Source organism: Sander vitreus, chromosome 1 (assembly GCF_031162955.1).
Source record: "Sander vitreus isolate 19-12246 chromosome 1, sanVit1, whole genome shotgun sequence".
Taxonomy (NCBI): domain Eukaryota; kingdom Metazoa; phylum Chordata; class Actinopteri; order Perciformes; family Percidae; genus Sander; species Sander vitreus.
Window position 1 is genome coordinate 9,942,193 of NC_135855.1, and position 12,233 is coordinate 9,954,425.

Sequence of the window (12,233 nt, forward strand, 5' to 3'; positions counted from 1 at the left end):
CAGAGGTCAAACGTTTTCTGTAAGTCTTCACAAGGTTTTCACACACTGTTGCTGGTATTTTGGCCCATTCCTCCATGCAGATCTACTCTAGAGCAGTGATGTTTTGGGGCTGTCGCTGGGCAACACGGACTTTCAACTCCCTCTTTTTTTCTATGGGGTTGAGATCTGGAGACTGGCTAGGCCACTCCAGGACCTTGAAATGCTTCTTACGAAGCCACTCCTTCATTGCCCGGGCGGTGTGTTTGGGATCATTGTCATGCTGAAAGACCAGCCACGTTTCATCTTCAATGCCCTTGCTGATGGAAGGAGGTTTTCACTCAAAATCTCACAATACATGGCCCCATTCATTCTTTCCTTTACACGGATCAGTCGTCCTTGTCCCTTTGCAGAAAAACAGCCCCAAAGCATGATGTTTCCACCTCCATGCTTCACAGTAGGTATGGTGTTCTTTGAATGCAACTCAGCATTCTTTCCCCTCCAAACACAATGAGTTGAGTTTTTACCAAAAAGTTCTATTTTGGTTTCATCTGACCATATGACATTCTCCCAATCGTCTTCTGGATCATCCAAATGCTCTCTAGCAAACTCCAGACAGGCCTGGACATGTACTGGCTTAAGCAGGGGGACACGTCTGGCACTACAGGATTTGAGTCCCTGGCGGCGTAGTGTGTTACTGATGGTAGCCTTTGTTACTTTGGTCCCAGCTCTCTGCAGGTCACTCACTAGGTACCCCCGTGTGGTTCTGGGATTTTTGCTCACCGTTCTTGTGATCATTTTGACCCCACAGGGTGAGATATTGCATGGAGCCCCAGATCGAGGGAGATTAGTGGTCTTGTATGTCTTCCATTTTCTTATAATTTCTCCCACAGTTGATTTCTTCACACCAAACTGCTTACCTATTGCAGATTCAGTCTTCCCAGCCTGGTGCAGGTCTACAATTTTGTTTCTGGTGTCCTTTGACAGCTCTTTGGTCTTGGCCATAGTGGAGTTTGGAATGTGACTGTTTGAGGTTGTGGACAGGTGTCTTTTTTTATACTGATAAGTTCAAACAGGTGCCATTAATACAGGTAACGAGTGGAGGACAGAGGAGCCTCTTAAAGAAGTTGTTGAATCTTGCTTGTTTGTAGGAGACCAAATACTTTTCCTGAGGAATTTGCAAATTAATTCATTAAAAATCCTACAATGTGATTTTCTGGATTTTTTTTTTGTGTGTACCTATTATGAAAATTACAGGCCTCGCTCATCTTTTTAAGTGGGAGAACTTGCACAATTGGTGGCTGACTAAATACTTTTTTGCCCCACTGTATGCTAATGTTCTGCTGTAGGCACTGAACATTGACTACCCGAAGGTGCTGCAATATACCTTAAAACATGCAAGATGGTGCCGCAGAATGGTGACACGGTGTGTTGGTGCGCTTTGTTTTGTTTTAACTTTGTTTCTTGCGATGGTACCCGTATCTCATTCACCAGTGAAGAGCTTGTGAACTTCAGGGGAACAACACCATCGGACTTATTTCCCACTTCTCTCTTCACTGGAAATTTTGGAAATTCTGGTCAAAGGTGCGCTCACCTTTGCTCAAGCAGCGAAACGTCGGAGGAGAGGGAAACAGGCTGCTGCGCTTGTGTCTCCACCAGCGAGGATTACGCGCACCGTTCCCGGGAATATTCCTCTCGAACGTGCGCTCACTGCCCAACAAACTGGAGGAATTACAACTGCTGTTGGTGAGAAACCGGGACTTATCTTCATCTGCCGTTTTGTGCTTCACGGAGACGTCTCTGTGGATTAATACCGGACTCTGCGCTGCATCTGGCAGGCTTCCAGCTTTTCAGAGCGGACAGAGACACGGATCTCTCCGGCAAAACTAAAGGGAGAGGAATCTGTTTCTACATCAACAGCGGCTGGTGCAACGACGTGACAGTGATCCAGCAGCATTGTTCTCCTGACCTGGAATATTTCATCATAAACTGTAAGCCTTTTTATTCACCCCGTGAGTTCCACTCATTTATTCTGGTCGGTGTTTACGTCTCACCGCAGGTCAACGTACAGGATGCACAGCGCTTGCTCGCCGACCAGATACTGTGTGTGGAGCGGACCAACCCGGACTCCCTAGTTATTGTCCTTGGAGACTTTAATAAAGGGAACCTCACTCATGAACTCCCTAAATATAGACAGCATATTAAATGCCCGACCAGATAGGAGAACATTCTGGATCACTGTTAGGCCACAGTCAGGGATGCTTATCACGCAGTCCCCCGTGCTGCACTGGGTTTCTCTAACCACATCATGGTTCACCTGATCCCCGCCTACAGGCAGAAACTAAAGCTCTGCAAACCTGTAGTGAGGACATCAAGGAAGTGGACCAGTGAGGCAGTGGAGGATCTCCAGTCGTGTAATTCGGATGTGTTCAGGACTGCTACCAACAGTCTGGATAAGTACACAGAGGCTGTGACGTCATACATCAGGTTCTGTGAGGACTGCTGTGTTCCATCAAGCACCAGGGTGAGCTACAACAATGACAAACTCTGGTTCACAGCCAAACTCCGACGGTTAAGGCTGACTAAGGAAGAGGCGTTCAGGCGTGGGGACAGACATTTAAAGAGTCGAAGTACAAGTTTAGCAAGGCAGTGAAGGAGGCTAAACGAAGGTACTCTGAGAAGCGCCAACGCCAGTTCTCAGCGAACGACTCTGCGACTGTCTGGAAAGGACTTAGGCAGATCACCACCTATAAGCCTAAAACCCCCCCACTCCTTCAATGACCGACACCTAGCCAACGACCTGAACGAGTTCTACTGTCGATTTGAAAGACAAAAGGACAGTCCTGACACCATCTCCCACGACGCCTCCCTACAGCCACTGTGCTTCACCTCCACCTCCCCCAGGAAAGCTGCTGGACCGGATGCTGTCTCCCCATCCAGCTTGAAGCACTGCGCTGATCAGCTGTCTCCAGTGGTCAGACATTTTCAACACCTCACGGGAGACATGCCAGCCTGCTTCAAGACCTCAACCATAATCCCTGTCCCCAAGAAGCCAAGGACCACAGGACTTAATGACTTCAGACCCGTCGTCTTGACCTCCTGTGGTTATGAAGTCCTTTGAGCACCTTGTGCTTTCACACCTCAAAGCCATCACTGACCCCCTCCTGGACCCCCTGCAGTTTGCCTACAGAGCCAATAGGTCTGTAGACGATGCAGTCAACCTGGCCCTCCACTACATCCTCCGGCACCTGGACTCCGCAGGAACCTACGCCAGGATCCTGTTTGTGGACTTCAGCTCTGCCTTTAATACCATCATCCCGGCTCTGCTCCAGGAGAAACTCTCCCAGCTAGGTGTGCCTGACTCCACCCACAGGTGGATCACTGACTTCTTGTCTGACAGGAAGCAGCATGTGAAGCTGGGGAAACACGTCTCCGACTCACAGACCATCAGCACCGGATCGCCCCAGGGCTGTGTTCTTTCCCCCCTGCTCTTCTCCCTGTACACCAACAGCTGCACCTCTAGTCACCAGTCTGTCAAGCTTCTGAAGTTTGCGGACGACACCTCCCTCATTGGACTCTGATGGCGACAAGTCCGCCTACAGGTGGGAGGCTGACGACCTGGTGCAAGCAAAACAATCTAGAGAGCTCTAAAGACAGTGGAGATGGTTGTGGACTTCAGGAAGAACCCAGCCCCACCTACCCCCATCATTCTCTGTGGCTCCACAATTGACACTGGAGTCTTTCCGCTTCCTGGGAACTACCATCTCCCAGGACCTCAAGTGGGAGCTGAACATCGGCTCCCTCGTGAAGAAAGCACAACAGGATGTACTTCCTGCGGCAGCTGAAGATATTCAACCTGCCAAAGACAATGATGGTGCACTTCTACACAGCCATCATTGAGTCCATCCTCCATCACCATCTGGTACGCAGCTAGCACAGCCAAGGACAAGGGCAGACTGCAGCGTGTCATTCGGTCAGCAGAGAAGGTGATTAGCTGCAATCTGCCGCCGCTCCAGGACCTTTACGCCACCAGGACTCTGAAGCTTGCTGGAAAGATTGTGGCTAACCCCCTCCCACCCCGGACACAAACTCTTTGAGACACTCCCTTCTGGCAGGAGGCTGAGGTCCATCAGGACCAAAACCTCACGTCACATGAACAGCTTTTCCCCCTCCGCCACTAGCCTTATTAACAAGGCCCGGAAACCACCCTGACTCTCCACCTTCATGCCACTGTTCTCTCTCTGCTGTAATGCTCTTTGCTCTTTATTTTTTATGTTTATTTATTCTTTATCTTTAACTTAATACATACTGTGTAAAAATACTTATATTGTTTCTACCTATACTTGTTTAATATTCCATCTAAAGAATGTGTGACTTGCACCAACAACACCAACAAATTCCTTGTATGTGTTAAACGTACTTGGCAATAAAACCTTTTCTGATTCTGAAGTCATTCAATAGGTTCAAAGAATATAGGCAGTGAGCACTGCTTTGCAAGACTTCACGTCCTAAGAAATAGAATTCTTTGTGAAACTGTGTAGGCACTACATTGAGACAATAGTTGTGTTAAAGCTACCAATGATGCATTGGTGGAACATGGTCGCACATTTTTCTTATAAGTTGTGTTCTATTGTTACAATGTAATCCGGTTTACTAAATTCTCTTAATACTTTACACTTATACTGAGAATGTAGAGCAAGAAATGAAAGGCTGGGGATTTGAGATCTTAACTGCAACGTCTGTTTTACGTTGCAGTTAAGTTTTGGTAAAAACTCTGTTTTTGCAAAGTCAAAACTAAAAATGAACATACTTTGTCCTAACTTTTATTACATTTAATATATAATAATAAAATGTTGACATTTATTTAAAAATAATTTTTTCTCTTTGTAAGTGCTCATAAGCCGTTTTGGCCCTAAATTTTAGAATGCATTTTTACGTGCAAGAAAATATAGAATAGAAAAATTACAGAAATATACAGTTACATATTACAAATACATAAAATATAAATGATTTAGAATGGAAAAGCTGTACAGATTCATGTAGGATGTGCAAAAAAGAAAATACAGTGTGATCAGTGTTAGGTCTTTTGGTTTTCGATTAATAACTGGATTAGAAATCGCATGCACCCTTTTGGCCGTAGAAAGAGCTCATCAAGAGCTTTATTTAAAATGCATAACTCATTTTCACCCAAAATGTCACCTATGCCCCTCATGTTGAGATATATAGTTTACATTACATTTCTTTTTCTTTTTTTACATGTATCTGAAAACACTAAGCCCAAAGATGTATTTGTGCACATTCTAGACAGGGATGCTTTACCCACAAGCTTGAGTTGTTACATGACAAAAGTTTGGTTTTTGATGGGATCTGTGCCGCTGTATACTCAAAGGTGGTTTTATTGGCCGTGAATTTCATTAAAAGTTTTGAAGAACTTGAAATGGGTTTAGTTTCTTTTAAACAGCCAATAAACTTTAGAGATGAGACCTTTCTAAACCTAAAACTTAAACTAAAATGAAGTTGAGGTCTAATAAAAGTAAAGGGAATTACTTAAGTATAGACTCGAGCAAAACTGGTTAACTCAAATACAAATGTATATTAAATAGGGCTGTCAAACGATTACATTTTCTTAATCGCGATTAATCGTTGAATTTCTATAGTTTTATATTAATCGCATGTTTTATCACATGATTACAATTTTATTTTGCATTTCAGAACTGTTTCTGAGTACATATTAACAATGGAAAGCAATTCTTAGTGTATCTTGATTGGGAATCAAATGATTGCAAAAAAAATGACTATGAACTTGATTTTAAGATTTGTATTTGTTTATATATTTAATCTTGTCACACATTTGAATCTAGAGTCAATATTAGGGTTGGGTATTGTTTGGTTTGGATACCGGTGCTAAAGCGGTACTTTTAAAACTGTACCGGTGCCTGAACCGATACTTTTTAAGAAAGTAAAAACAAAAAAAAGGGTACTAAACAGTTGGCGACATTAAAGAATGGCTTGTTTATTGCTAAGGCCATAATCGTCAAAATTAAATGTTTAATAATAATGTAATCACTATAAAAATAACTTATTTCACTAGTAAATGGCTGTTGAATGACAAAAACAACCACCAGATGGGAAAAGGGCATTTAACAACAACTTTGAATACACCACGAGACTGTAAATTACCAGTTTCATTGAACGCACCGTCTGTGTTTTTCCGACAACAGCAGCTGCAGATTGTTGCATCTTGGTGTCGGAATCTTCTACAGTAAAATACAGACATACTTTACACTGTTTAGCGTTAGCTGTCAGCATTGTAACAGTGTTTAATCCAGCTACTAGTTAGCGTAAGGCTAACGTTAGCTGCTGTCGAGTATAGTGTTAACTAGCGTCACGTGCAGCGTTGTTTCTGTTGCCTGTAACGTCTGTTTCAGAGCATCAGAGAGAAGTGCAGGCATATCAGTGACACCAGAATGAGATGCGTTAATGGTGACAGCCTTAATATTAAAGTTGACAAAGAAAAGGTAAACTAGATATTGTAGGTAGACTGAAATGTAGATAAAGGATTTCCGCTTTGGAATCCCAGTAGAACGAAATTGAAAGATTCTTTACTCAACTAGAGAAGTGAATTGTGATCAAGTTATTTAAAACTAAAAGATTCAAGTACAGTTGAATTAATATCAAGTTTATATGACTAGAAAATTTAGTTGTTTGTAATCAATATACCATTACCTCAACTTGTCTTTTCAAATTCAGCCAACTTAATATTTTAAAGCAGTACAGAGAAAGGGACTGATGGCCAGCCAGCCGGGGTTTGTCTTTGGGAGAAAAAGAAGAAACGACATTTGGAAAAACTGTCTTTACATAGAAGTGGAAAAGAAAATGGAATCCACGAACCTTAAGAGATATCTCCAGGCATTCTATAATGAAATTGAGGTAAGTCAAGACATTAACGTTACTTTATATTTTAAAAAGCTCATGTCAACTCATGAGGGTGTGGTCAATGTGTCTTTTTTAACGTTAGAGAATGCCGGCCAATTTTTTACATTAATCTTGATCGCTATAGCTACGCGAGTACTTTCGATAGAAAAACCCCCCGACCCGAATCAATGCAGGTAACATGGAGAAGCTGCAGCTACGTACTACAAGCGTCCCCTGAGTTAAAACGGCAGTGGTCGGGGCAAGTTTTAGAGTGCCTTTGTGACTCTTAATAGACACAAAATGCAATTAATATGTCTGTGCCACATGAACAGGGCCCTTACGTGTCAACAAGATGTGTTTTCAACTCAGACATTGTTTAAATGATGTAGAAGTGTTTCTATTGGTCCATTGACCCTAAAAATGAAAAAAAAAACATGACCATTTAATATACATAAACCTGATTTTGTGTATAATCTGTATCACCACACCACTGTATCGCCCCTTATGGCCTTCCTGTTTATTTGAATAGGGACAGATACAAAAAACAGATTACACAACAAGAACAATCCGATGCCTGTATCACGGTGTTTATAGCCATGGCTAATTCGCAACACCTGTCCCTAGAAGGGCTTTTAACAGTTAAAATAATATAGGAGTCACATTTTTACAGTGAGTACAATAAAAAGTCCAAAAACCAGTTGGTAGCAATAAAAATAAGTGTAGTAAATAAACATTCACTCGAGCTCACACAGATGCACACCTCGCATACACACAGCTATACATTTCATATGGCATGATCACACTGCTGCTGCTGTATGAACCATGCTTTTGATAGTTGTTTTTTTTTTTTTTTTTTTTAAAAGGTGGACATTTTAGTTGGAGTCTTTTATATTTGTAGGAAGCCAGTTCCACAGATTGGCTCCTTTCACAGAAAACATTTTGGGCAAAAGATGAGTTACAAAATGGAACTTTACAGTCTCCACATAAAGCAGCTCTTGTGGATCTGGAGGATTCCAGCCTGTTCACAAATTTACAAAGTGGCTCAGGTGCAAGTCCAGTCAAACATTTAAAAAACAACTTTATGTATTTAAGATTAACAAAATTTAAGATTTTATGTTTATTTAAAATGTAACAGTGATGGAATCGACTGGGCTTTTTATCTAATTTTTTTAGGGCACGGTTATAAAGCCTCTCAATAGGCCAAACAGTGGTGCACTACAACAGGTGGGACAGGATCATAGTGTTCAGAAAGACATGAGCACATTCAAATGTTAAACTGCTCCTGATCAACCTGAAACAGTTCATACTGGCCTTCATTTTTCTTGATGTTTTTAATGTGACTTTTAAAATGTAGCTGAGAATCTAAAATCACTCCTAAATATTTTTCTTCTTCTACCTGATTGATGAGTTCACCATTCATTTTAATGTTAAGATCATTTATTATCCACTTTCTTGTTATAGAAAAACACAGATTTAGTTTTCCTCAGATTAAGTGTTAAACATGATTTGTTTAGCCAATCAAACACTTTCTCAAGACTTTTAGTCAATGTACTGCTGACAACAACAGGGCTTTCGCCGGACACATAAACCAGTGTCATCGGCATACATCTGAATGCCAACTTCAGGACATACTTCAGGCAGCTCGTTCACATACAGGCTGAAGAGAACAGGCCCCAGTATGGTTCCCTGCGGGATTCCGATCTTAATTTCACATGTGGCAGATTTTGCATGATCAATAACTACACATTGTTCTCGACCCTGTAAGTGACTCGAACCATGATAATGCCTGGTGTGATGTATTATAAGATGATAGTTTTGAGATAAGACGGCTATGATTTACGGTGTCAAATGCCCTCTTTTGTGTTTCTGTTGTAAATGCAGGGGACTGTCAATGTAGTTGACAGTCCCCTGCCACCGTGGGGGTGAACCAAACATGAGACGGAGAGACACAGAAGTCCCAACGGTTCATGACAGTGTCGAGGCTATGACGGAACCTACGCATTAACATGAAGCAGAAGTATAAACCAGGCTTTAAGCTAGTAAGCTCATCATGAGAACACAAAGCCTCTGTTTGGACCTGGTGTTAACATTCATTTTTTGTGACTGGATCACAAGTGGACAGCTTTAAATACAGGTGTGACGGCACATACATCAGCGACATAAGAAGCAGCCTCAATGGAAGACCCTAGCACGCATTCACTCAGACGTCTCTATCTTTGCCTGTTCAATGTCCAAACATGTACCGTATACAGGGGGGAAGGGCTCAGACCATGAGTGCAGAGCTGAGAGCTTGATTGACAGCCTGGCATGAATCAACACATGACTCATTTGAATATTAAAATTAGCCATGTGTTAATAGGTCACTACAGGAAAATGTAAACAATGAACATACATCAGCGATATAAGAAGCAGCCTCAATGGAAGACACTAGCAGGCATTTACTCAGAAGTTACCTGGTCAATAGACGGTAGGAGTAGGAGTCTATCTTTGCCTGTTCGATGACCGACGCTTCCATCCTACTGAACATGTACCGGTAAACAGGGGGGAGGGGATCAGGGATCAGGCCGTGAGTGCGGAGACGCAGAGCGGTATATAGAGACGTGGTATTTACGACAGTAACAAGTACTCCACAGCGACTCTAGGGGTAGCTGTTTGACAAAACCGGAAAACTGCATAGTATGGCTTTAAGTAGTATTGAGACACACAGGTCCTGTGTAATCCTCACCATGTAAGGTTCAGACATTAGCAGCTCTGTTATTTTTGTGCATTAGAAACAAACTCTCATTGAGTGTTCATCCCTTCATTTTAGACTTCCAAAGAGATGCCGTATCAGGCTGCTGACGTGGACGAATGCAGTTCCTTTGTGGACATCATACCAGAGGTAATTTTGATCTCCAATGACTTTACTGTAAGACGTATGAACTCATGAGAATGATATTAAGTAGTATTGAGACACACAGGTAACAAACTCTCATTGAGTGTTCGTCCCTTCATTTTAGACTTCCAAAGAGATGCCGTGTTTTGGTGGAGTCATTGTGAAGGTGCTGAGCGGGATCTCCCTCACTGGAAAAACAAGGCTAGGGACCAGCATGAGGAGGAGGGTTTGTCAAATGAATACATTTTTAAATTACCAATTTGTCTTTTCTTCAGAATTCAATCATCTTATCAACCATATTTACCAAGCAAGAGTCAGAATAAGCTCTTTGGCATTGGCAGAAATTAATTTTCATCGATGCAACCCACATACTCAATTCTGCAGCCACTGCATCCCACTAATGCATGTTCTTTATGAATGCACATTTTAAACCGGGAATAAACAGGCGTTACATCAGTACATGATTTATAGCCAAGAAAACATTGTTACAACAAATGCATAATTTACCTAACACAAATTTCCTTACTTTAAAAAAAGGTTTATTTAAAAGTAGTTTGTTTTCATTGATGATTTCGTTGTCTTTTTTCTAGTTTCTCTGGAAAGTGCTAGGAGAGCAAAAAAGCATCAATGGTCTCCCATGGAGGTTGCCACGGTCATGAGATATTTTGGCGAACACATCAAAAAAGGAAAACTGGCCACTATGATTGAATGCCAGCAATGCAAGGAGGCAGAATATCCTGCTCTGGCTGGTTGCTCTATTCTAAATATAAGAGACTTTGTAAGAAATCGTGGTGTGACTTTGAAAAGAAAAGAAAATCCTGGCTAAAATATGGAAATGTGATGAATTGTCCACCAGTGATGTCATCAGGACACATGGAATATTCAGGGTTAGAACATGAGTAATCTCTGTGTTCTGATGACATCACTGTTGGACAATTTAAATATTTCAGCTTGTGGAGAAGAGGAGAGCTGTACAGTATATATTGTTTTTGTGTTGTGTTTATACAAAATTATTTAGTTTTATTTCTACTGTGAGAAGATACTGTAGGTAACTTGTTTATGTGTAATCTGTCAGTTGGCTTAACAGTTCCGGAGTCACGGTCATGACATTGAGTTTAAAAAGGGGGGGGTTGAAGCTTCTGACCCTCTTGCACTACTTGAATGCTAAAAATCAGATGTATCTTTGTTTTCCTGACATGACGCTGTGACATGCAGTGTTTGTGTTGCTCTCTTCAAGGACAAAGATAGGTGTTTGTCCCTTGAGTTCTTCGAGAAGACACATTAGTTTTACTCTTTTCTCAAGCCAGACACATGTCGACATGCATAATTTCATTCTGCCATTCATTAATTTTCATGTTCACAAATAGTATGGATTCTGTTGCTCTAATACTTAAGTGAAGGCACTGTATCACACAGTCCACTTGTGTCTGTTTAATAAATAATAAAAATATAGTTGGCCCTGGTAATTACTATTTGTGTCATGGGCAGAGCTAAGTACCTCATTATCGTTTGTCCTCTTAATACAGCATGGTGTCAGGTTCTTGTATTTTGAGTTCTGATGTGTTTATTAAAATTTTGAAGTGAGATTTGTGTTGTATAGCTCAAAAAGGATTTTTTTTTTTTTAATTTACTGGTAGTTACTGTTAGTTACTGGTTAGTGGAAAGGGGTGACTGTTTAGTGTTGCAAAAAACTGGTTTGAAAAAATAGTCCTCCTAATTAACAAAAACCTGTGTGTGTAAAGTGGGTTCTTAGTTCCTGACTGACTTCATGTGTACTAAGCATCCCTTGTTGGCCAAATACTGTAGCTAGTTTTGTCATTCAAATAGCAATCACACTGAACTGAATTTGGCATTAACAGCATGACTTTAAATATCTTATTCTAGACCAATACATACATTTAAGCAAATGGTATTGGCATTAACATGCCTCCCGAGATTACTGCTTAGACTACTTCTGTTTTGATTATGTAGACTTTTTTTTTTTCTTTAAGCACAGTCAAGTCACTCACTCAGATGTTGATTTACTATGGTAAAACTCATAGCAAGGATTTATGCTACTTAATATTTACAACAGTTAGATTTTCCAGAGGCTGCATCTGTCCTGACATTGCATCTATTCCTGTGCTAGATTCCAGAAATGGCAAGTCCCACCCAAGAAGATGGACAAGCCAACTAGTGCTCAGGATTTCTTTACCACAAGGAGGTACAACTTGAATGTATTAATGTTTTTCTGGCATTGTCACGTGATGCTATTTCATTTATTTTATTTTATTTAAATTTGTGTGTATATCTAACATGTTTGGTTGGTAAAATAAATATGTTGTAAATTCAAATCTGAGCGTCTTCCATGTCTGGAATGGATGTATTCTTGATTCTATAAGGTAACAATAATATAATAAGAACCTTGTTGGAAATGGGTTTGAAAATTGAAAAAGAAAATTGGTTTTGTCTATACTACTAGGTAATA